Source organism: Chelonia mydas, chromosome 9 (genome assembly GCF_015237465.2).
Source record: "Chelonia mydas isolate rCheMyd1 chromosome 9, rCheMyd1.pri.v2, whole genome shotgun sequence".
NCBI lineage: Eukaryota > Metazoa > Chordata > Testudines > Cheloniidae > Chelonia > Chelonia mydas.
In genome coordinates this window covers 95,697,114-95,721,643 of record NC_057855.1, presented here as the reverse complement: position 1 = coordinate 95,721,643, position 24,530 = coordinate 95,697,114, and the positions used below count along the sequence as shown (strand labels likewise).

The 24,530-nt window shown below is 47.0% G+C and overlaps 1 long non-coding RNA gene across 1 annotated transcript in view; it reads left to right on the top strand.

Annotated features, from left to right (window-relative positions):
- Positions 1–7,852: 7,852 nt before the first annotated feature.
- Positions 7,853–24,530, top strand: part of LOC122461819 — a 30,799-nt gene continuing 14,121 nt past the window's right edge. The window contains exon 1 of the long non-coding RNA XR_006284018.1: positions 7,853–8,102. This is a non-coding gene — a long non-coding RNA (uncharacterized LOC122461819). The remainder of the gene's footprint in view (positions 8,103–24,530) is intronic.

Here is a 24,530-nt window from a genome sequence, read left to right as displayed (position 1 = left end):
GGCTATAAGGAGGGAAAGAAACGCCCCAAAGCCCTTTCCACTCCGTATCACCATCCGACTTTGGCTTGTGGCAGAACACATTTTGTGGCACTAATAAAAAGTGACATCTGTTCATGGCCCGTGGAGAGGAAAAGGCAACAGTTCAAATGCAGTTTTCATTTTTTTCACCCATCTGGTTGCCAACTCTGTTTCACTGCAAATCTTGTGATGTCTGGTGATTCTTCTTAAAGCCCCAGGTCCCAGAGTCATGTGAATATGTGGGAAACTCAGCTCTCATCAAAATAAAGTAAGTTTCTAGCTCTCATGGGTACATTCATAGAAAAGCTTGAAATTGTGAGCCCTAAAGGCTCCGAAACTTATTTGGAAGGCACCTAAAATTTATTATTTTCTAAAATCGCATGATTTTTAAGCCAGTCTCATGATTCTCGGGGGCTGTGACTCCTGAGTTTTGAACTCTTAGACCAGACTGCTTCTGATCTGCAGTATTGCACTCCATGCGGGGATGGAAGGGGCTTTCAAATGGGAGGCACAATGGTAGCATGAGCCACCAAGGAAAGTTATGTTAGACATTTCATTAAAATCATCTGCTTGTTCTTTCATGGAGTCAAGGTGCTCTCCAGTTACATTATACTCAGTGGATGTCTCATGATAACTAAGGCAGGGCAAATACTTCTTAATAGATAACAGGACAAAGTCTGCCTGTCTCTTTGAGTTCATGGATTGTTCACAGACAGGGATGTTCTTGAATCTGTTTGTTACTCTAAGTTGCGAGCCGACCAACTTCCATGAATTTTTTTTTCCCCTTTGTGTTATGGTGGTGATCAGCCAAGATCTGGCCTCTACTGTATTAGGTGCAGCAAGTATGCATAGTAAGAGTCCTTGCTCTTTACAATCCAAATAGACAAGACAGACAAAGGAGGGGAGAAAGGAATCCTTCTAATTCTTGGGCTGTTGCTTGTCCATGACAGTTTGATATTCAAAATTCAAGACTTTTGATTGGACACATAGTCCACATGGGATGTTTCTGTTCCCTGATTGGATGAGTGGAACTTTTAAAATTGTTTTTTTGCTGGAATATTTGTCTCTGTATGTGAGTGCGGGGTGGGGTGGGGGGCATTGGGTGTTTCGCACTGGTATGGTTTTGATCTGGGATATACTTCTAGATCCTGATAGTTTGTTGATGTTCAGTATCTGAGAGTAGGCTTCTAGCCTGCTGAAAATTAGAACATGGTCAATACACATTAGTAACTAGGGACCTGATCCAAAGCCCATTGAACCTCATGGAAGGATATCCACTGACTTCAATGAACTTTGGATTAGGCCCCTACAAAACTGATTGAAAATGGCTGACCTTGGCAAATTAGCAAGTAGATGAACAAAGCAATATAAGTACTTCTGGAAGTTTAGTTTCACTGCTTTGTTAGTATTTCATACTATACCTGTAGTAAGAATCATTAAGCCTCAGCAGCAGGAAACCCGCACAACATAGCTATTAATCCAGACCCTCCTGATGAGAAGGGGTGTGTGTGTGTGAGAGAGAGAGAGAGACCCTGTAAGTGTATACAATGGAATTCTGCAGAGGCTCTTAGGCCATAGCTGTACTGCATTGTAAACTGGGGCTCGGACTCAAGTTTGAGCCCAACCCCTCCTGCCATCCACACACAAATCTTTGACTCCAGTCAGCAAGCCCTCAGAACTCTGGACCTAGTACCTACCCAGGGGGCTGAGTGTGAGCCTGAGTCCCGATGGACTCATGTCTGGCGATTCTGCCAACGCTGTCCCCCAATCCCCTGGGCCTGTGTTTTTTTTGTCCTTCTACCCCAACACTATCTACTTGATTCCCAGGAAACTGAAGTAATCTCACTTGGTTCAAATACAGTTAAAATGCAGTTTATCAGAGTTTACCTCCTTCCCACACTGAGCACTTACCTGGAAACACATTTAACAGTCTCCTGTGTTATCTATGACCTTGCTGCTGCCTGGCCAGAGGAACAGGCGGAACTCTGCTGTGAGGTGAGCAAGACGTTGGACTCCAGTAAAAGTCCAAGAATGAGCATGTGGACAAAGAAATCCTGAGGAAGCTTGTGGTGTTGGGGATCCACCGAACCACTCAGCAGTGCAGAGAGCAAATCAAGCAGTTTAAACCCTACTCCTGCAAGGTCAGGGATAGTAAAAGCCTCTCTGGGAACTTTCCTTTTACCTGCCTCTTCTATGAGCAATTTGATGGAGTTCTGGGCAATTCAGCAAGTACTGGACCCACAGTGGTGCATGACAGCCTGCTAAGCAGGGACGCTACCCTTACACCCAGGCAGGAAGCACCCCAGGATAGTAACCAGCTGAAAGGGGAGAAGTGACCCTGGTTCTCGGCACTGGTCCCTGAAGACGCTATGGTACCAGTGGAACTACAGCAGGTCCTGGACTTTACTTGGAGGAGCTGTTTGGTTGAGGACAGCCCTGGGGAGCAGCCCACAGCAGTAGAGCTGGAGCCAGAGCTGGGTATGTTTCTGCCTTCATGTTAGCTGCTGTTCACATACAAATGGAAAGGTGACTCAGTGAAATTATTATTAGAACCCAGGGGTTGTGGCATGTTTCTGTTAATGACAGAACTCACGCCCGTGCCCTGCCTCCCGGTCTCTCCCTTGTGGAATGCTAAATGGACACCAGGAACTTCAAACAAAAGTTACACAAGCAGTTTTCATGAGATTTTTACTAGCTACTCAGATTATTACAAAGATGGGTAGAGGCAGTACAATGAAGAGCCTTCCATTGCCTTCCCTGCTAGTACACCACATTGTCTGAGCTGGCCATGCTGGACCATCCTGAGCTGCTCGTCTGGGTATCCCACAGTATGGGGAGTGTGCGGGGTGGAGGGTGTAGACCTTAGGAATGAATCCTGACTGTCCCGGGGCGGGGGCCTCTCTGGATTGCATGTTTTCTGTGTTATAAACCCAAACTGTCCTGAGGACATGGTGTGTAGTCCGTGGGTGCCAATGAATGCTGGGTGTTTCAAGAAGGCTGTAATATGTCTCCAACCTAATGCAGCATCTTGTGTTTTACTCATAGATTTTAACCCACACCTGGCTGGTTAGGCTTGGGTACTTAACTCAGAATAAGAACTCCAGGTGATCAATTACATTTCGGGGGAGGGAATACTTATTGGATCTGCTTCTGTAGCTCATGACCCCCCTCCATTCGGCACTGTGCTGGTCAGTCAGCAAACACCTTAATAGCTCTTTAGCATAGATAGCTGGCTCCCACAGCTTGAAACAGAAGTTCATGCTGCCCGTCAGTAACCTCCGGAGCTATAATGTTTTCCAGTAGTTGCCCTGCCTAAAAAGACAGTAAAAACCAGAGGTATCCACTCCACACAACCCCAAGGGAAAATGGTGGATTTGTAATTCAAGTTGAATTTGTAAAGTGCAGCTCACCAGGATGTCTGAAGTTGTGCTGACGAGATGTTTTTAGTGTGAAGAAAAAAAAATAAAACCCCATGATAAGTATTGTCTTTTGATGTTGAACTGCAACAGCCCCTCCCGGTGCAACAGATGCACTCTAACCTTTTCCCCCTCATGCTCAGACAATGAGAGATCCTTTCTTTTGCCTTGGCAGGCCCTTCTACTTCTGCAGGGCACGCAGAAGCAACCGGGAGCCTTGGGGGCGGACTGTGGTGCAGTGGGCAAGAAGGAAGCAAGTCCAAGATGAAATGATGAGTGAGATCCTGCAGAAGGCCACCCAGCAGCTGAAAAACTAGGGAGAGAGAGAAGCTGGACGGCATGAAGAGAGATGGGCAGAGGAGTTTTTGCAGCAGGAATGTAGACTCAGGCAGGAAGCTAGAATGCAGCAGAAAGAACTGTTTGAGAGGATGCTCATAGTCATGGCAATGAGTCTGCAAGCTCCAGCTCAGGCTGTACATCCTGCTCCAGCCCCACAGCCTGAGTCGCCTCCATGCTAGCGCGTCCTGTAGCCCAGGCACCCTTTGGACGATACTGGGGTTGGGTGGCCTATGTCACAAGGAATGACCAATAGTTGGATCACCAGCTGTGTCCCCCCTCCAGTCCACCAGTGGGCATGAAACACACTAGAAGGGCCAAGCAGAACAGAGAGACAGTGGACACGCCGAAATAGTGACAGTTATTGAGCAGCCTGCGTGTTTTGTCCCATTGTACGCAGCAGTTCCTCACATCCGCCACTCACTGGGCTCTGCACTGGTTTTGTTTGCTGGCAGCTGGCTTGCCTGTCAGGTTTTTAACAGCGTGAGTTTCTGTTACATGACTGCTCACAAGTAAAGCGTCCCATATTTACTAAGGTGTCATTATCACAGTTTATTACATTTACTGTGGAGGAACGTCAGCGCAGCAATCCTTAAGCTCTGCTTTGAAGTACGTGACAAGTTTAAATTGCATCAAAAGCCCATTACTTTTAAAACATCAAGCGCACAACTAAGCTGTGCGTTTGAGTACAGGGCCAGTTTTTATAAACTGCATGCAACATTCCACATGTACCACCACACCGCATCGAGTGCAGGGGACTGGGGTAGGCGACCTCTCGACATCCCTTCCAGTCCTATGATTGTATAAACTGCGTGCTGAGGTACAGGGCCTGAGTGCACAAAATGCATAATACAAATACTATTTCATTCCCTGTTTGTTCAGATCACTGTACACACAGTTTCTATTTCGTTTCCCCCCTCACCCATTGGACCATGCAAACCCATTATGTCAGAGCACAAAGCATCCCTGATTTCCACTGAGTGCATGGATCCTGCTCTGCTAACAACAGCTGCTCTTGCTGGCTGTGTGTCCTGGCTTTGCAGTCCAGCAGTGTCTTGAGTCCCTTCCTAGAACAGTGGCTCACCTGTGTCCTGGCACTCATTGGGCAGACCCCAGCAGGCAAAAACAATGGGTGGCGATGGTGATACTGGCAGCGAATGGCTCTGTGAGCATCGCCACGGGGATTTCAATCTGCCAAATGCACATTCAACCACCCTTCGGGAACAACTGCTTGTGTAGTCAAACCTCCTTTCGCCAGGCCTTCGGCGATCAGGGCATAGATTCATTAGCCGTAGCAAAAAGGGGCACGCAGGGTCCCTTAGAATGCCAGTGGGGATGGTGACTCCATTTATAATAACGTGATTTGATGGGACTAATGTCCCACATTCTTCACGAAGGTAACGTCCTGAGCTCTGGAACACCCTGACAACATGCATCTTGACAGTGCTCGTGTCTGTGAGCCTGCCCTCCTGGCTGACGAGAGGCTGCATAATGCTGAAGTAGTCTCCTCTGTAGTTTCTGTACTCGTGCTCCTTGTGGTGAGCATATTATGGGCACATGAGGTCTGTCGATAGCCCCTGCTCAGTTTGGGAAGCCCATTCTCTCCAAACCAGAAATTATTTCAGGGCCATTGTTTATGCCCACAACCCAGAAGGGCTGACTTTTGTTTTTGCCAGTGGTTGCTCCTCTCCACCCCCTCCCCACTGTGTAAACAGCAGGTGGGGCCTCGGGGGAAGTGGCTGAGTAGGGGTGGGGTCTCAGGGCGGAGCATGGGTGAGGCTGCGGGGGGGTGGGGGGGAAGAGGCCGAGCAGGGGCAGGGCCTGTGGTCAGAGTGGTGGGCGGGGCTCAGGGGGAAGAGGCTGAGCGGGGCGGGACCTTGGGGTGGAGCGTGGGTGGAGCAGGAGGGGGGCCAAGGTCTGGGTGCTAGGGCCCAAAAAAGATTATTCCGGGCCTGTGGGTGCTAAGCACCCCCAATTTTTTTCAGTGGGTTCTTGAGCTCCAGGGCACCAACAGAGTCGGCACCTATGCCACAACCTTTGTGTAAATCACAGTCCTGATCACCTCACAAACCTCCACCACCACAATCCCAGCACTGGGGACTTGCCAACAACAAACTGGTTAGCCGTGGACCTGTAGTAGTCTGGGGTAGCCAGATTCCAGATGCCTATAGCAATCTGCATTGGGACCAGCATGGCCTCCCACACGTGGGTGTCCTAGTCCTGGAGGGGCAGGGTCTGCAGACACGACAGACTGGGATAGATGGGGGTATAAGTGCCTGAGACCCTTCTGCCTCGCCGGGGTGTGCTCCAGGTTGCAGTGAGTTACAGCAGCGGTGAACATCTGGCAGTAGCAGGACTGGAGGCAGAAAACCTCCTGGGAGATGCAACTGAAAGTAGGGCCGGACTTTGGATGGGAGCTGGGTGTGCCTTTCACACAGTCAGCCCAGGTTAAGTGTCTCAATGAATTCAGCACCTGGAAAAATCACACCCTTCACCAAGATTGCCCAGGACTTTTAATGTATTCCTTTAAACTGGGGCCTTTGGTTGAGTGTAGAATTGCTGAATGGCCAGGAGTCTGTTTCTCCCTAGGAGCCAATGGGCATGCATACAGCCATATATTTGTGAGACTCTCTTTATTTTGTCACCTTACTTAGCCTCTCTATGTCATGTCTGAGCAGAGTCCCTGTTTATGGTGCATAATAAGCAATGTAACAAGAACTTACTTGCCAAATTACGTGCCACTGATCTCTCTCTTTGAATCCTACCAATCTCATATTTAATACCTTGCAGAGGTCAGGAGTAGGAGTGGTCAAATTGTTGTGGTGTGGGTGAGTGTGTGGGGAGATTAGAATGTATTGCTCATAAATGGAGAGAGCTGAGGATTAAAGTGCTCTATTTACTCTCAATAATAGTAATAAATACCTGGCTCTTTGACAGCACTTTTCATCAATAGGTCTCACAGTGCTTTACAAAGAAGGTCAGCATCCTTATACCCACTTTACAGATGGGAAAACTGAGGCACAGACAGGTGAAGTGGCTGGCTCAACCTCACCCAGCAGGTCAGTGGCAGAACCAGGTCTTGAGTCCCAGTTGCGATCCAGTGTGCTCTATCCACTAGGCCATACTACCTCAACATGGCCAAGGACAAAGCCGGAGTCCTACATAACCACCCTAACAGCTTCAACACTAGCCCTTTAGCTCAGTGTCAGTGCCTATTCAATCGCTGGTGAAAATGCCAGAAAGACACCAGTAGTTCTTTCAAACTGAGACCACCAAACACATTTCACAGAGACCATGCAGCAACCAGTTGGAGGGGAACAGTTTTCAGTCACTATCAACTCATGGTGATTTTGAACAAATGACTCAGAGATGAAAGACGCTGTCCCATACCAATCTGCTGAGCCCTCCAGTCAGAAATGATAATGTCGGTCTTGGAACCCTCTCAGACCGGTGGAGCGAGCACAACATTTTGCCTCTCCCAGGTAGAGGAGCATATGGGAAGTCATGGATGGAAGAAGCTGTATAGAGAGTAGATAATTGTTTCATTATGCATTTTAATCAGCTAAGTCTGGGTTCATGCTTTCAAGAAACACATGTATACAAAACATGTAGCTAGATCAACAAATCTAAGTAGAGCTGGTCACAATTGTCTCAATTTTGATTTTTCAACAAAAATTTGAATTTTGACCCCTGCCAACCCCCCTTTCCCCCCCCCCCCAAAAAACCCTGACAAAATTTGCATGAAATGTCCACCTTTTCCACACACCCCCTTCTCTGTTTTTCATTTCCAGTCATAGGGCAGTCAATTTTTTCAAATTTTGACCCTCTCCCCAAATTAAAAAAAAAATAAAAAATCAAAATGTCAGTTTTTGACATTGGCCCCACCTCTAAAAGGCAGAGAATGGCTAGGGGACTTTTTTCTTTCTCTTTTAATTTTAGGAAAAATGTGTTGTGTTTTTGAACATCTCTCCTAATGGGAACTCTTCCTGGCCCCTTATTCTGCCTCAGGCCCTGATCCTGCAAAAAAGTTAAGCGTTTTGGAACAGGGTGGCCTGTGGCCAGTCAGCCCTATCTCTTACACCTGTGCAGGGTGTGGGACTTAAGAGGAGGAAAGCCCAGCAATTGAATACTGGTGGGGGGAGAAAACAGGTGGGTTTGAGCAAACCTGAATGAGTGGGGCACTAAAGCCCAAAGAAACTGGTGAAATGGGTAAAGACTGAGTCCCCAAGGAGCTAGCGGCTAATGGCTGGACTAGAACTCAGGGACAAAGGAGGAAAGTCCAGCAGAATTGAGTGGAGAAAGGAGCAGAAAGAGGCCTGTGGCAGACTCTAGGTAGGAAGACCTGCGAGTGGCTGTTTGGGAAAGTGCAGGGGGGGGGCTGAGCCTAGGAGGGGTTGATGGGAGAGCTGGCAAGGAGCCTGGGAAGGGTGAAAGCAGATCCTAGAGAGGGGGGGCAAAGAGTGCTTGAATTAGAGAAGAAAAAACAGACCGCTTGAGAAGGAGGGGCTGGGCCCAGTTGAGAGTGGGGGAAAGACTTTACGTGTTGTTTGATTTGCACTGGGCTTCCCTGGAAGGGGTGGACACTTGTTAATGACTTAGCTGAAGGGCCAAGTCATTGCTATGGCAAAAGTAGGCTGAAAACTATGGTGGGGAAACTGAGGCAGAGCATGGCAATGCTGGGTTTTGCTATGAGAGGATGCTCTATAAGGGGTGAGTGGTATAACATGTGTAAGTTTTTTTCAGAATCAGGGCCTATGCTTGTATATCTAAGGATAGTCATAAATTATCTGGAAAAAGGGGTAAACAGTGACGTGGCAAAGTTTGTAGACTATACAGAATTACTCAAGAGAGTTAAGCCCAAAGCAGACTGCAAAGACTTTCAGAAGGATCTCACAAAACTGGGTGACTGAGCAACAAAATGGCAGATGAAATTCAATGTTAAGTGCAAAGTAATGTATAATTGGGATTGTGTTTTCCAATATGCATACAAAAAGATGGGGTCTAAATTAGCTGTTACCATTCAAGAAAATTAGATTGGCGTCATGGGTAGTTCTCTGAAAACATCTGCTCAATATGGGGGTGGGGGGGGATATGAGGCAGGTCTATAAAATCACAAATGATGCAGAGAAAGTGAAAAAGGAAGTGTCATTTACCACGGGACACAAGAACTAGGGGGCACCCAATGAAATTAATAGGCAGCAATCAAATGTGAGTGTTACTTCACACAACGCACAGTCAACCTGTGGAACTTGTTTCCAGGGGATGTGGTGAAGGCCAAAAGTATAAGTGGGTTCAAAATAGAATTAGGTAAGTTCTTGGTGGATAGGGCCATCAATGGCTATTAGCCAAGATGGTCAGGGTCTCACGTTCTGGGTGTCCCTAGCCTCTGACGGCCAGAAGCTGGGAATGGGCGACAGGGGATGGATCACTTGAAATTCCCTGTTCTGTTCATTCCCTTTGGGGCACCTGGCACCAGCCACTGTGGCAAGCCAGAATATGGGCTACATGGACCAAGGGCCTGACTCCGTATGGCTGTTCTTATATATCTCACCACCTGAAGCCTCACAAAAGGAGCTCTTCCTGCCAGATCTATGCCCAATTCACTGTTGCTGTTTTCTAGGCGGTGGGGAGGCAGCCTAGTTGCCATCGCGAAGACATAGGCCAAGGACAGTGCTCCCAATAAGCAGGGGAAGAGTTTGTATGTGGGTGCAGGGGCTTGGGGGTTGCGGGAGGTGCATATTTACATTCTGGTGAATTTTAGATTATTTGCCGCTTTGATATGTGAGAAGAATTAGAGAGGAAAAAATAACCTCACATGTGCAAAATGCAGATACGTTGTGTCCAGCAGCAGGGGCTGAGACAGCAACTTCCAGAGCGAGATGCACCAGACCCGTGTCCTTTGTGTACTGGGCACAGAAGGGGCTGACCAGTGGGTTACTCAGGGAAACCCTCCAACTCCTCAGCTTGTTTGAAAAACTGCTGCTCCTCTCTGCTGCAGCGGTTCCTCCTCGGCCTCCCCCATGCTGTGTGCTCGTCCTGTGGCTTCCTCTTCATGGCTTCTTCCCTCTGGTCATAAAGGCCCCCCCTGCCCCCCCATGTTCTTATGCCCCTTTTCCTACTTCCCTTTGCCCTCCTGGTGGCTGCTTCAGTTTGGGGCCTAAATCAAAGTCTTCTGGTCATTTGCAACTCCACTCGCTCCTCTCTCAAAGTAAAGTGCCAGTAGAAAAGCCCAGCGACAATCAAATCATTAATGGAAGCTCTGCTTTGAGAGGGTTGTTTGCCTGGTCTTGCCAGCAGGTTGAACCGTCTGGAGCAGCTCTGAGCTTCCTTCACTCGGAGTTTACCCTCCCCATAGCGAGCTCATTGGTGTTAATGTGGCTGAGATAAATAGCTCCTCCTGTTGGAATCAAAGATTATAGGTTCTGCCAATAACCCTGGTAGGTGGATGCCGTTGGGTGTGGAGAGCTTCCTCTGATGGGTTCCAGATTTCATCCGAGCCAAGACATTAAAGAAAGCTGTCTGGAGCTTCATGGCTCTGCAAAAATCAGTGCAGCTGGGCTCACAGCTACTCCACCCATCAGTGACAGAATGTTCCCTCCTGACAAATGGATTCACGCACTTGAACTTTCGGTGGAAGAGTTTCTGTAGCACCATTAATGGGAATCTCATTGGCATGACCTGAACTGTTGGCATCAGGTCAGCACATCTCTGAGCAGACGGCTTAAACAGCTGAGCATTTTCAGGCATGAAGGTTAATATACAGCTTTGACAAACAAATAAAATCGAGTCTTTGATTTATTTTTTTTTAAACTGTGGAAACTACAGCTAACAAAGTATCTAGTGGTGAAGGAAGGGCCACTGTGCTGAATATATCAGACACCAAAGGGTTTATACAGCCCTTACATCCCATATGCCCTGAGTAAGAGGCAGTGAATAGTTTGTGCTCTCCCAGGAGCAGACCACCCCAGCTGCTCCTTTGCTGGGGGTAGAATGAAACTCTACTACCCCTCTACCCAGCACAGCTCGCGTCACCCTTGGCATCAGCTTGGCTCGTTCCTTGCCCACCTGCATGGGAAGGGGAGTAGCAGCTCATCTGCTCCCTCCAGGCACAGCGTGCCAGTGTGGGTAGCCTACTCAGGGGAGTTCCTTCCTTTACTGCCCAGCATGGACATGTGAACAGCCCATGAATGAGCCCAATGGGAAGGAGAATCCTGTTAATTCAGTGTGCGATAACCTCTTCAGTGTGTTCCCTCGAGAAGGAGTTCTTGGAATTTGTGGGACACTTGCGGCTGAATTTCCTGTGCTGGGCCAGGTGAATGCAGATTACCGTGATGCTGAAGAGCTTTCCCAAGTAGCAGCTCACCAAAAGGCAATGGTCACAAGAATTTAAATGTAAAGCATACTGTGCTGCCCTTATTAAAATATTTTGACTCATGTACCAGAGGAGAAAAGGGGGAATGCGTCAGCACATGTCAAAATACTTAGATGGTAGAAGTCAACTTCTGATGGTGTTTAGTCAAAATGGGTTGAGAGCAGATATATAAAAACATTTATGCATAGCTCGTTTTTGAGACACATGACAAAGAAAGGAAATCATCTGCCCTGTGTCAAAATGCTCTGATGGACTTGATGTCAATTGTTTTCCGTAGCTGACTCAGCATCTAAAAAGCTAAACTTAATAAAAAGTGGGGGGGGAGGCATGGGGGAGTCTGTGGGGAACAGACTGATAGCACCATGGTTAACAGGTCAAACATCCTCCATCTTAGCACTTGTGTCAAGGTTCCTTCCCCGCTCTGAACTCTAGGGTATTTATGACAGCTTGGCATTCAGAAAGTTGAACAACTCAATTCCTTTGATGGCACTTGAGTGTTTTATTCCACACACAAAAGGTTTCTAAAATCTTTGCAGATCCTACCACCTAAAAGCTGCAAATGAAAACTGTTAGCATTTGGAAAGATCTTGTAAGTTAGGCTTAAGGGGAAATCTAGACCCCTAATGCAACAAAGGTAACAGCTGAAAAATCTGAAACCTGAAAACCTTCAAGCTGTATTATTTACTAAGCTGATAAAAGGTTGCTTGCATAAATTTTAGGAACAGGGGAAATCCCTAGTATATTAAAATGAGCTTCTGACCGTTTTATAGTTAAGTAAATATGCTTCACTACAAGAAAAAATTTAAGAGAATTTGTGACAATAATGAAGCTCGGAATTAACTTTATGGTTTACATTTAAGATTAGGAAAATACTATATAATATTTAAATGTGGCTACATAAAATAACACTGAACAGAGATAAGGCTACTATTCTACCCTAGCGTTGGTTGGTTGGTAATCTTATTACTGGCAGCAGAGATGAATGAGTGAAAATGAAAGAGAGAGACACATAGATTTAGGGACCACTGAACTGTATATCACTTCCCCCTCTATAAAATAAATGTCTATTGTGAGTAAATGTAGAGCACTGTGAAGAGATAACAGTGGAAGCTTGGTCTGAGCTGATATTTCTTTCTTACCTCATGTTATTTTGCCTAGGAATGAGAGGGTATTTTGGTGAGTATGAATAGCCATTGCTATCAGACCGTTTAATAGTCACAAGTTAAAAAGCCAGGCAGATATTAGCTCTCAGCTTTCTTGCTTGTATTGGTTTCTTGTTCTACTCTGAAGGTCACACTCCTTTCTTGGTCCACAGACCAAAGAGATCATATATGCATGTTTGGTTCGGTTTTGTATTTTAAGGCTTATCCTCCTATTGAAAGAGTGAACTGGTAGGCCGTTCATCCACCAGTGAAATGCAGTCACTTCTGGGAGGAAACCTGGATAGAAAAATTTAGGACAGGAAGTGCTAGATTTATTTGAAATTGCCATATGAGGAAGGAAGGAATTTTGGTAAGCGTGATGATATTTGCCCTGTTGGAATGCCAGGGCACTAAGATTAGCAAGACCACTTTCACAAGGACCTGGTTTTTACAGAAAAGGGGGCCCTGCAATGACACAAGTCTCACTGGTACCATGCCAAGGGATTGGTTCAGAGCAGACTCCGAGGGGAGAGTGCTGTGATGAATCCAGATGCTTCAGGCAAGATATTTGCCAAATAAATTGCACCCACCCACCTAGGGAATCAGGTCTAGAACTTTGTTCCATCTGCTCCAAAATTCCAGGTGTCTAGGTTGTGAGCTAAAGATCTCCCTTAGGAAGCAGCAGGTTCCTTTGCGTGGTTGGGAATGAACCACTAGAGAACACAAGGGTTGTATAGCCCTGTACACCTACAGGCGATGTTCATCACCTATTACCCTTCTGATTAGACCCACCCATTCATCTCAGGTTCTTATCTGACCCCCCCCACCCCTGTAGTATCAGAGCACCTCATGGTCTATAATGCATTATCCTCATGCCAACCCTATGAGGCAGGGCAGTGCTGTTCTCCCTAATGGGAACTGAGGCACGGTTCCCCTTGTGACTTGCCCAAGGTCACACAGGAAGCTGGTGGAAGAGCAGAGAACTGGACCCAGGTCTCCAGTCCTAGGCTAGTGCCGTAACCGCTTGAAGTGCCTCACAGGGTGCGTGTGAGGTTCACAATTAAAATCCCATAGCCGGGTGCTAGTCTATAACAAATCCTACTAACAACAGCCACCGCCTCACGCTCTTGGAGCCTGGCTAGACCCCTGGTGCTTCAACAGTAGAATACACACACAGGGATTCCCCTGTCTACTACAACACTCATGCATGAATGTAGTGGCATACGGGGACTTGAAAAGCCCTGGCCAGGCAGACCTGCCCCAGTCTGGGTATTAATATAGGGCTGCACTAGGTGGTACTACACAGGTCTCCCCACAAGCCTTGGCATGGGGGGTGGGCCAGAGGGGACATGCCTGGGGCAGGAGGGGAGTCCCAATAGTGCACCCTACTACCAGGATTCCGGGCAGATCAGGAAGCTACTGGCAGCTACTAAGGCTGCTCTAAATTACACTGGAGGACACATACCCCAGATCTGGAGGGCACAAGCCACCTTTTTACCTGTGTGTGCTGTGCCCCCTGAAAGCACAGCCCCTAATTTCATTCACAGCTTCCAACACCTGAGCTTGAAGGAATCGGTGGAGTTACTCTGGGTTTACTCTGGTATAAGTGAGAGCTGACGTTTGCCCAGGAAGTGTCACTTTCTTAGTCTTTCTGCCAGCAATGCAAACCCAACAGCTTCTGCTTTGCCTACCAAAACTGCCCAAGCAGATCAAGCCCCCAGCTCGAAGGAGCCAGACTGAAAAGGCAGTCACTGCTTTTATTTCATCTGCTTGCCTGCATCACTTCAAGGCCGGCTCAAGTATGATTGTTCAGCCTTGGTCTCAGCAGGTTAAGAAGAGGGAGCTTAGCTTGAGGCACGTGAGTCGTACCAGACAGAAGCGCCGGTCCAAGAGGTCACCAAGCGCTATCGATTCCTGTTTGGGCTCGGAGTTTGAAGGGTTATCCTGATCAGAAGCAAAGCACGGCAGTGGATTTTCAGTCTGTTTGAATGCCTTGGGACACTTTCGGAAATAGAGACAGAGCTGCCAGAAAACTGACACTCCCACCAACCAATATTAATGTGTCCAGGGAGCAAACTGCAGCTTTCACCAAGTCTGGGGAGAAAAAGGGTTTTCTCCATGCAGTGAAACCCAGCACTGTTTCTGAGGAAGGAGGTGTGTGTGTGAAGATTGGCTGTTCTGTTTATTCCCTTTGAAATGCCTGCCATTGGCCGTTGTCAGAAGACAGGGTACTGGGCTAGAGGGTCTGTTGGTCTGACCCTGTACAGCAGTTCTTTTTCTGAATACTGAGGCATCTCTAAAGTCATTTGGAAGATAAATATAAAGCTGAATTTCCCACTTTTGTAAAAACGGGAAATCCTGGCCCGGTGATAATGACCTATCCACTGACCTCTATTCTTGCCAGACAACTGCAGTAGGTTTAACCCTCCCATCTGCTGGATGTTGGTACGGTGCAGTGTTCACTGGACCATTATTTCCCTGCTGCTTTCTGATTGGTCAGGTGCCCTTCGGCCAGTTGAGGAACAGTTTATCTGCAGCAAGTCTGTTTAGTAAAAGCAAGCTGTCCTCTACGAATAGGCTGGCTTCTGGATTGCTGCGCCTGTGGAAATGCTATGATGTCAGTGAATAATGACCAAGCTGTCTGATGAGCTGGCATGTTTCATTGGGGGGCAGCGTGGTCTAGTGTTTCTCAATCTTTTTGATACCAGGGACCGGCTTGCCACCTTTCTAAACTGTATCAGGGAGATCTCAGGGACCATCGCTGGTCCACGGGCCAGTCACCAAGAAACACTGGTCCAGTGGAATGAGCAAGAGAGCAGGAGCTCCTGAGCTCTAATCTTAATGCTGTGTTTGGTCTCTGGGAAACCACTTAACGCTTTTTCCCCATCTATAAAATAAGTAATAATGATACTTTGCCCTTGTATAGCACCTTCTGTTGGAGGATCTCAAAGCACTTTACAAATGTTAATTTAAACTTGCAACATCTCTCTGAGGTAGGTAACCACTGGTAGGATTAATTCATTATCGCCATGTGGGGAAGCAGGGATGTAGCTAGATTGCGCAGCATTTGGGAATAGCTGGTTTTAGTTACTTAACACACCCTCTTCTCTCTTCCCCCCCCCCCCAAATTTTTTTTCCCCACTGATCTGCAACCATCAAGTTGTGAGCCTTACAGAGGGATGTTTGGGACCCTTTGCTCTTACTGACATCCCTTCTATGCTCCTCCCCCTCCCCTCCCTTGTTTGTCATGCTCACTCGCTACGTCACGTGTCAAAATAGATTATAACTTTTTGGGACTGAGACCAGATTTACCTGAGTGTCTATACAGCACCTGGCACTTTGGGGTTCCAATGCTGACAGGGGCTTTGGGCACTCCTGCATTATAACTAATCATAAATTCCTTACCCCACCCAGCATGGAAGTCTCTGGCAAGGCTGAGCATAGCTCCTTAATTCTAGGCCAGTGATTTAGCCATGAGACCATCCTTCCCCTGCTTCTCTAATTCACAGGGGTGCCTGGAGAACTGATTGGTTAATGTTTGCACAACACTGTGGATACTTAAGGCCAGATTCTGACCGTAGGAAGGATACGGTAAGTACGGTGAGCACTGATTGTAGTAAGGGCCTCAAGCGTGTCCCATTGCAAGTGGGAACAAATCATAGACTTCAAACAGCAAGTGGCTGGCAGCCTGCAAAAGCAACAGCTATCCTTCCATGCCAAGGTCCTCTGGCATAGTCACTCACTCCTAAGGGTCTCCTGTTAAACTAATCTCAGTTACACTGATGTAAATCTGGAGTAGCTTTGCTGGAGTCAGTGGAGTCGCTCTGGAGTTACTCTGATGTAACTCAGATCAGAATCTGGCTGGTAAAGCACTCATCTAAGTATTATTAGAACTGCCACTCCCTTGTAAACAGAACTGTTACCAGACAGGCGGAAGGACAGAAGAACACTCTCCCTGTTCATTTCAAAATACAGCCTGACCGATAAGTCTGCTGTTACCTAGGCTGCTGCTCCTCTTCCTCCGGCCGACACCCCCACACCACTTCCTTTCCTGTTCGTCCAAGACCCCCATTTTCTCCAAAGTTCTGTCTTTTGCCCCACACTGCTCACAGGGGTTTCTTGTTAATGTGGTAACACCTGGTTAATGTCATCCCTTCTGGGGCACAATACGTTGTTAGCATCTAAGGTTGTTATAAGGAGGAGGGAGAAGAATGGTTCTTCTTAACCTCTGAGGATAGGACAAGGAGCAATGGGCTTAAATTGCAGCAAGGGTGGTTTAGGTTGGACGTTAGAAAAAACTTCCTGTCAGGGTGGTTAAGTGCTGGAATAAATTGCCTAGGGAGGTTGTGGAATCTCCATCATTGGGGATTTTTAAGAGCAGGTTAGACAAACACTTGTCAGGGATGGTCTAGATAATATTTAGTCCTGCCATGAGTACAGGAGCCTGGACTAGAATACCTCTCAAGGTCCCTTCCAGTCCTATGATTCTACCCGCTTCTCCTTGTGACTTGCAAAAGAGATTTTTCCACTGAGATGTGTACGAATGAGTTTGTCACCTCTCTCCCATGGGAGCATACAGGCACACTCACTCCAATGCTCCTACGCTACATGGCACATAATAAAAGCTGTGCATTTTTTGCAGGGTACCAGTTTGATGATGCAGCCTGAATTCATCATGGAGCTCTTAGGGCATGTCTGCACTGCAGTTAGACACCCACAGCTGGCCCGTGCCAGCTGGCTCGGGCTCACTAAGGGGCTGTTTAATTGTGGTGTAGATGTTTGGGGGCCCTCCCACCTCATAGGGTCCTAGATTCCAGGCTCCAGCCCAAGCCCAAACAGCTGCACTGCAATTAAACAGCCGCTTAGCCTGAGTCAGCTGGCATGGGCCAGCCATGAGTGTCTAACTGCAGTGTAGACATACTCATAAAGGCCTGCACCAAAGCCCATTGAAGTCTATGGAAAGACTCCCATGAACTTCAAAGAGGTGTTCACAGCAGTTTAGTTCGATTATTACAGTTATCATTTGCAGCAGGTAGTTTGCCTGTTGACCATAACGTTGCTAATAACTTACTGGGATATATAGAATGGGTGTCACAACTCTAGGTGGGTAATAACAACATCTAGCACTTTACAAAGGAGGTCAATATCCTTGCCCCCATTTTACAGATGAGGAAACTGAGGCACAGAGTTGACATGATTGGTCCATGGCACCTAGCAAGCCAGTGGCAGAGCCAGGAATAGAATTTAGCTCTCCTGAGTCCAAGTCTAGTGCTCCTTCCACTAGGCCACACTACTTGCTGCTCCCCAATCCAAGTGGTCAGTGTTATCTGCTATGCTCCTATACATCGGCACCGGTCATAGAGATGCAGGCGCCAGCATGACCCTGACTGATCAGCTATCTGTGCGCTGTGGGGCAGTGCTGCTCTGGAGGAGCACAGTCCCAAGGGTGCCGCTGCACCCTGGGGACTGTGGGAAAGTCTTTGCTGCTCTCCATGTTTCTGCACAAGGTCAGAAAATTGGGTACTTGGTCTTTGTGCCATAGGTGGTAGGATTTAGGGCCTGTCTAGATACAGGGCTGCACCTTTTGAACTTAAAGTCTGATTTTTTTAATGGATTCAGTTAAGACGGTTCCAAAGGGATGTGTGAGTGCGCTGCTTTTGGCTTAAACCAGGTTTATTTCAGTTTAGTTTATTGATTAGGAGCAGGCTTAAACTAAGCTGCAACAAGCCAACCACAAGAAGCGCCCACCTTGTGGCTGGCGGCAGTTTAAATAAACCAATGGAAGTTTGTGTGTAGACAAGGCCTGCGTGAAAGGGGAGAAATCAAGAGGAAGGAGTAAGGCAGAAAAGGGAGTGAAGAGCAAGAGGAGAAGAACTGCAGAGCCGAGGAGTAAAAATGAGGGGTGGGAGGAGTGAGAGACTGAGGGGAGAAATAAACATCATAAAATATGGTGAGAGACTGTTTGTTTGTTTTTTGTTTTGTTTTTTTTTAAAGGGCGGGGGGGGGAAGCTAGAAAAAATATGAAGGAAGAACAGACACTGATAAAGATGGAGGGAAAGGGAGATCCAGCTAGAGCAGGAAAGGGCACTGTGCAGTGTGAGGAGGAAAAAGGGAGACTTGCTTTTCTGCATGGGAAAATTGTAGTTGTCTAAGCTCAGGAGTGAATTGAAACCACTATAGTTACACCCCGGTGTAATAATGGCATAAGCTCTGCCCTGCCCCTGCATATGGGTGCTCTTACGCCAGTATGAGGGAGGCCTTTTTCAGTGTACATTATTTTGCTAAACCAAATGAAGCCACTCCTCTGTTGGGATAAGGGTGTCCGCATGAGGACCTTTGGTCTGACCCAGTATGGCCGTTCTAATGTTCTCATAGATTATAGATATTAAGGTCAGAAGGGACCATTATGATCATCTAGTCCGACCTCCTGCAAAACGCAGGCCACAGAATCTCACCCACCCACTCCTGCGAAAAACCTCTCACCTATGTTTGAGCTATTGAAGTCCTCAAATCGTGGTTTAAAGACTTCAAGGAGCAGAGAATCCTCCAGCAAGTGACCCGTGCCCAAGGCTACAGAGGAAGGCAAAAAACCTCCAGGGCCTCTTCCAATCTGCCCTGGAGGAAAATTCCTTCCTGACCCCAAATATGGTGATCAGCTGAACCCTGAGCATATGGGCAAGATTCATCCTACTTCCTCTTCCAGTAGGACTGATTTACCATGATTGCAAAATGTTTGTGTGATGACTGGACCACTGTAGCTCTGTTGGTTTGGTTATTCCAGTATAACTGACCAAACTTTCCCCTGGAGGCAAGCCCTGAGTCTGCATCAACTTCTATGAGTTGTTGTGATTTGTTTGGAGGGGAGGAAAGGGGGCACAGAGTATCCCAAAGCTGGAAAGGAAGCACTGCACCGCCCTGCAGATGGCCCCTGTGACCATAGGTTCTGGGAGTGACCCCCTCCTTATGGAGTTTTTTTCCCTGCCCCCTTTCCCATGGTTTTTTCCCTCCTCCCTGTGGTTACAGGGGTACAATGGCCATCTCTCCCCATGCCATGTGACCCACCGGGCTGAGGAATCCCAGCCAGTTTCCAGTGTAACCTGTAATGGTTTCCCCCTTTCTGCTTCGCTGTATAGCTGCAGCCTAGAACCTTCAGCAACTCCCCCATCCCACCCCAATATGACTACACATTTGAAGAATTGGGGCAGGTATCCTTGGAGCCCCACTGAGCACTCCCAACTCACCATGCTCTCCACGGGGTGGACTTGGAGAAGCAGAGTGGTGGCATGTCTGGGGACTGGGGCGTGGGGAGTTGTGTACAAACCCCCACAGCATGCAGAGCTCCCACTAGCTCCTAGAGCTCTGGGCAGGAGGCTTTAGGAAAGAACATGGATTACAAAATCAAAGCGGGTAAAGGCTGCCCTGAATGTGGGGGTTTTGGGAGGCCACCCTGACACTGGGAGGCGCTACAGACTGCAGCTTGGTGACCTGCCCCCAAGGCAGCAATTGAGCATGTGGGCAATGGGACTCACTCTCCAGGGCTCAGTCATACGGGAACCCTGAGCGCGGCTGTATGGAGGGAGGTGTGAGGATGAGGCTCTGGTGTCCCAGGCTGCCATAACCCCTCTCCTAGTGCTGTCTTCAGCATCTCCTAGCATCCACCTTGCTGCAAGTTGGCCACACCTGCCATTGCCCGTGCTATGCCTGTACCGATGCATTCTCCAGTAGCCAGTCAGCTCCTGGGTGACCAGCAGGGGGCCTTCCCTCACCAGTGCCATGGCCAGGCTAACGGCAGCCCTGCTCCAGTTGCCATAAATGAGCTGTCTGCAGGGCACTCCCAATCTACCCCTTGCTCCTTCTTTGGACCTGGAACATCCCTTGAACATGCACCCTGCCATTCTGCATGCTGGCTGGACCACCCTCCGAAGAGCATGGCTGTGGCAGCAGGGAGTTGTATCTGGTGCTGCTTTCCTCTAGGATATTTTTGGTGCAATGTGTCCGCTGCTTACAGAAATGCCTATTCTCTCCTGAGAGTTTTGTGAACAGATTCAGGCCACCTGGTGTAGCCATGCATTGTCATAGCTGCAGCAGATGGTTAAGGAGAGAAGCGGAGAGATGGGAAAGAATTCAGCTCAACTGATGTCCCTATTCCTGGGATGTTGGGGGTGGGAGGGGAGAGGATTCTCCTACTTAGAAAAATACGAAACTTTATATGATCTGATGTAGTTTTTTGGAGAGGTAGGTGTGGGGAGGGGGTTGTGTTTTCTGGAGTAGTCAAGAAGAGCATCTCAAGTGCCTCAATCTTTCATGGGTTCTTGGAATGAAATGGGACTTCTGGGCCCAGTACGTGGTCAGTATCTCAATGCACTTCCATTGTACTCTGTGTATGTAGGGGTGAGAATCGCTGTATGACAGATTCCACTGACATTCCATTGTATGCGTTGTACATTTTAAACCTACGTTATATGAATAGAAAAGGTGAAGAATTTGCTGGGTTTGACAGGTACACAAGGAATTTTGCTCTACTGCCTATGTAAATGTAAGACTGTAAAATTCACCTTGTTTCATTGGCTAGCTTTTCTCATAAACAACAAACTGCCTCTGCTTAGACAGGAAGCCTTATTGTGGTGGTGTGGGACAAGCTGACAGTGACTTAGTTTGCTAAGCCTGTAAGCTGTGGTTAGTTGGTATCCAGTTCAGGAAATTCTGTTAGTGTCACCTCACCCTTTCTTAACCCCATGGCCCCTAACAATGTATTTTTTTGGCAAATGATTCTCCCCATCTCCCTCTACATATGTGTTTACAAATGCAGACTCTAAGCCTAAAGGAGGGATTTCTCAATAACAACCAACCTACAGTTCATTTTGCATGTGTGCGTGTGCAATTTGAGTGTGTTATCAGCCAAAAGCCAAGTGTCTTCAACCACCCTTGAAATGCCATAAACCCTATGGCTTGGCTGAATAGTCTGCTTGTTACTAGACCACAGCAACATGATCTAAGAATACAAGCTAAAGTCCCACCTGCGTTATACATGCAGATTATTGAATGGAGGAGGTGGAAAAGGGAATGATAAATGAACAACACAAACACAGCCAAACATAACTCTTACATAGTGCTTCCCAAAGAGCTTTAGCCCAAATGGTATGTTTCTATTCCTGGTATTTGGGTGATTAGAATGGGAGCTACAGCTTATGGTCTGACTAATAATCATTAGTCATGTAAAAGTGCCCAGAGTTTGACAGGCACTTACTGATGACCTAAATCAAATAAATGTGACATCGCTGACAAGTGGCTAGATCCCTTTGTGTCCTGCATTCTAAAACCATCAGCCAATCAGTCCCGCTGAAGCATCTAAGTGTAATGGCCACAGTGAATTGGGCTTTTGACTGCCTCTATTTTTTGGGGGTACCCAGCTTGATACACAGTAAAGAATCCTGTTTTTCAGAAAGTCCTGAGCATCCTTCTGAAAATCAGGGCTCTGCATGGTGTCTCAAGCCAGGCACCTAAAAAATCGAAGCATCCGAAATGACCAGTCACTTTAAATATTGTGCCATAGGCCATGAAGCTACCGGGGCTATGGCTCGATCACTTTTTGGACGGGTCAAACCTACGTGGCACTGTGCCCCCATGCCACTCACTAAGATTTGGAGGGAGTGGGTATAGGTGCTCAGGGGCCAGGATGGGGGTGTCAGGCTGGCGCTGGAGGGAGGGACAACTCAGAGGAGAAGAGGAGGGTCAAGCAGGGTGATGGGGCTATTCATGCTTAAACGCCTCAAGGCCTCGCTCTCTGGGTCTACACATCCCCCCTTCTGTTGCAATAAGAACAACATTGTACAAAGGAGCTGGGACCGTGGTTCTGCTTTGGAGCCGAGCTCAATCCCTGTTCACCTGCACTTATCATTCATTGTCAATTAGAGACCAAGCAGCAACACTTGGAGGCGCATATGACTGGCTGGGTCAGAGAAGACCAAGCACCTTTATGTACGTATGGCTGCCTAAAATGATTTGCTCAGCTTTAAATGATGGAAATTTCTTCTCCGAATGTTTTAAACTAGGAAATAGCATTGCTTCTCAAACCTAAAAAGCCTCTTTTATGTGACTATTTCTTTGGTGACCAAAGTGTCTGAGTTTTACAAGAGCTGCTTATCCTTTGATAAAACAAAATCAGTGAATTTACGCTGACAGCTTCAGATGCCGTGGAAACCCAAGCAACCTTTCCCCAACCTACGTTGCTTGTTGGATCATGTATTAAAAATAAACTGCAAAAGCATCTTGGTAATTTAATGAGTAATAAAGAAGACTGTTTTATTTATATATAAAAGATTTTTAGAACCCTAAATTGTTACCAGAAACACTTACCCAAAACAAAAGGTTGTGCTAGGTGGAAGGGGTATTTTTGTCCCACAATTAAAAACATTTAAAAAAAATAAAATGCAAAGAAAGATTGGGGCAGAGTCTGAACAACAAAATCATTAGTAATCAGTCACAGCCTGTGTTGTGATACCCTCTGATACTTCATTAAAACAAAATTAGGGACCTGGCTTGCTCTTAGCTTTGACCTCTTTTGCCTTTTGGAAATATTGATGAAGGTGCTTCCATGCAATTTGGAGGAACAAGTAGATTCACAGTATTAACAGTTAGTCAGTGATGTGGGTTTTTTCCTCGGTTATTGTTACAAGAAGGCAAGTTCTGGAGCACTGAAAAACCACTTAGCCAACAAATTAATTGTGTGTGCACAAATTCTGCCACTTGTACACAGATGCACCATTCTGCCACATATATACACACACATCCCCTTCTTCTGCAGCTTTTTCTTCTAGCAACACAACTTGTGAAACAAATGAAAGCCCCAGCATTGCACCATCCCTTATTAATCTAGTAGTCTTTAGGAAAATTAGAGGATTAATTAAACGTCTTCATGCAATAACATAACGCTAACTGTTTACACTAAGCCACATTTACTTATGCAAATGATCATAACTGGAAAATTACTGCCTGTGTAATTGTAATAGGGAATTAAAAAAATGTGGAGGACATGCAAGGCAATCATTTTTTAATTATAAACTCCAGAATGAACGCGGGGAAGACCTAATCTGCCGATGTAAATGTTAATTATCAATTTAGTGGATAGGTGCAAATGAGCTTGAAAGCTATGGGCTGTAATTATAACAGTCGAAGGGCCCAATCCTACCAACTTGCTCACATGAGTTTTCCCAGTGACTCCATGTGAGTAAGTGTTGTAGGTGCAAATCCAGAGATTCCATGTCTGACCCTGAACTGAGCAGCCTCCTCTCACTGGAGTCTATGGGAACTGAGAATGCTCGGCATCTCCCGGGGGGGAGCCTTGTTTACACTGAAGCCATGTGGAACTGATTCCAGTAGTATTGGATCAGGCCCCCATGCCACTTACGTTCAGCACATATGCTGATAAATTCAGTTGCGCGCACACAACAATTTGTTGCTACTATATTTAAAATGAAATGGTCCCAGCTTGGGACCTAAATGCTAGGATCTTGGGGTAGCTCTGTGAGCAATTAACCCTAACAGGGTCTGTGCAGGCAAATAGGGAAAGCAAAACCTCCCTGTTTGCATGTACCAGTGAACTCCAGTGTATTTTTTGTGTAATGATTTAAGACACTTCGCTCCTGGATTGAATAGTAGGATTTTGTTTTCCTATGCTGCTTTAATGAGCAAAAATGACAATGGAAGAAGTCCTAGTTGCTGTTTACATGACAGGCAGATCATTTGCCTTCAGTTCTCGGGGTTGCCCATTGATAAGACACTTTGCACAAGCTCAGATTAATGGGTAAGATACACTTTGGAGATGCTGTATTGTCACTAGACTGCAGGGTCACTGCATGGTAAGTCAGAGTGTCTTCAAAGGGCTTCCACATACCGGATTGCATTGCAGGATACATCAACAGGCTTATTGCGGAAAGAATTGGGGAGAAGCATGAGAAAATGGCTGCATTTAGGCCCCTCTGTTGTGGGAAAATGCAGCAGGAACTAGCCTGTTTCTGGCTATCGAGCAGCAATAGAGATCTAGTCATTCTCGACTGCAAGGGTGGCAGATGTGATGCCAGGAAACAAGGGTGGGGAGGGGGAGGCTCTGTCAGGGAAAAGCCCAGGCCCTGGAGAGGTGTGTGGGAGTCTCTTCCCTTCCCCCAACAGACCTGGGAGGTGGTCTCTGATGACCCTTTTTTTTTGGTCTCCTCACACAGGATGCAGGTCTATTTTCACCTGGGGAAT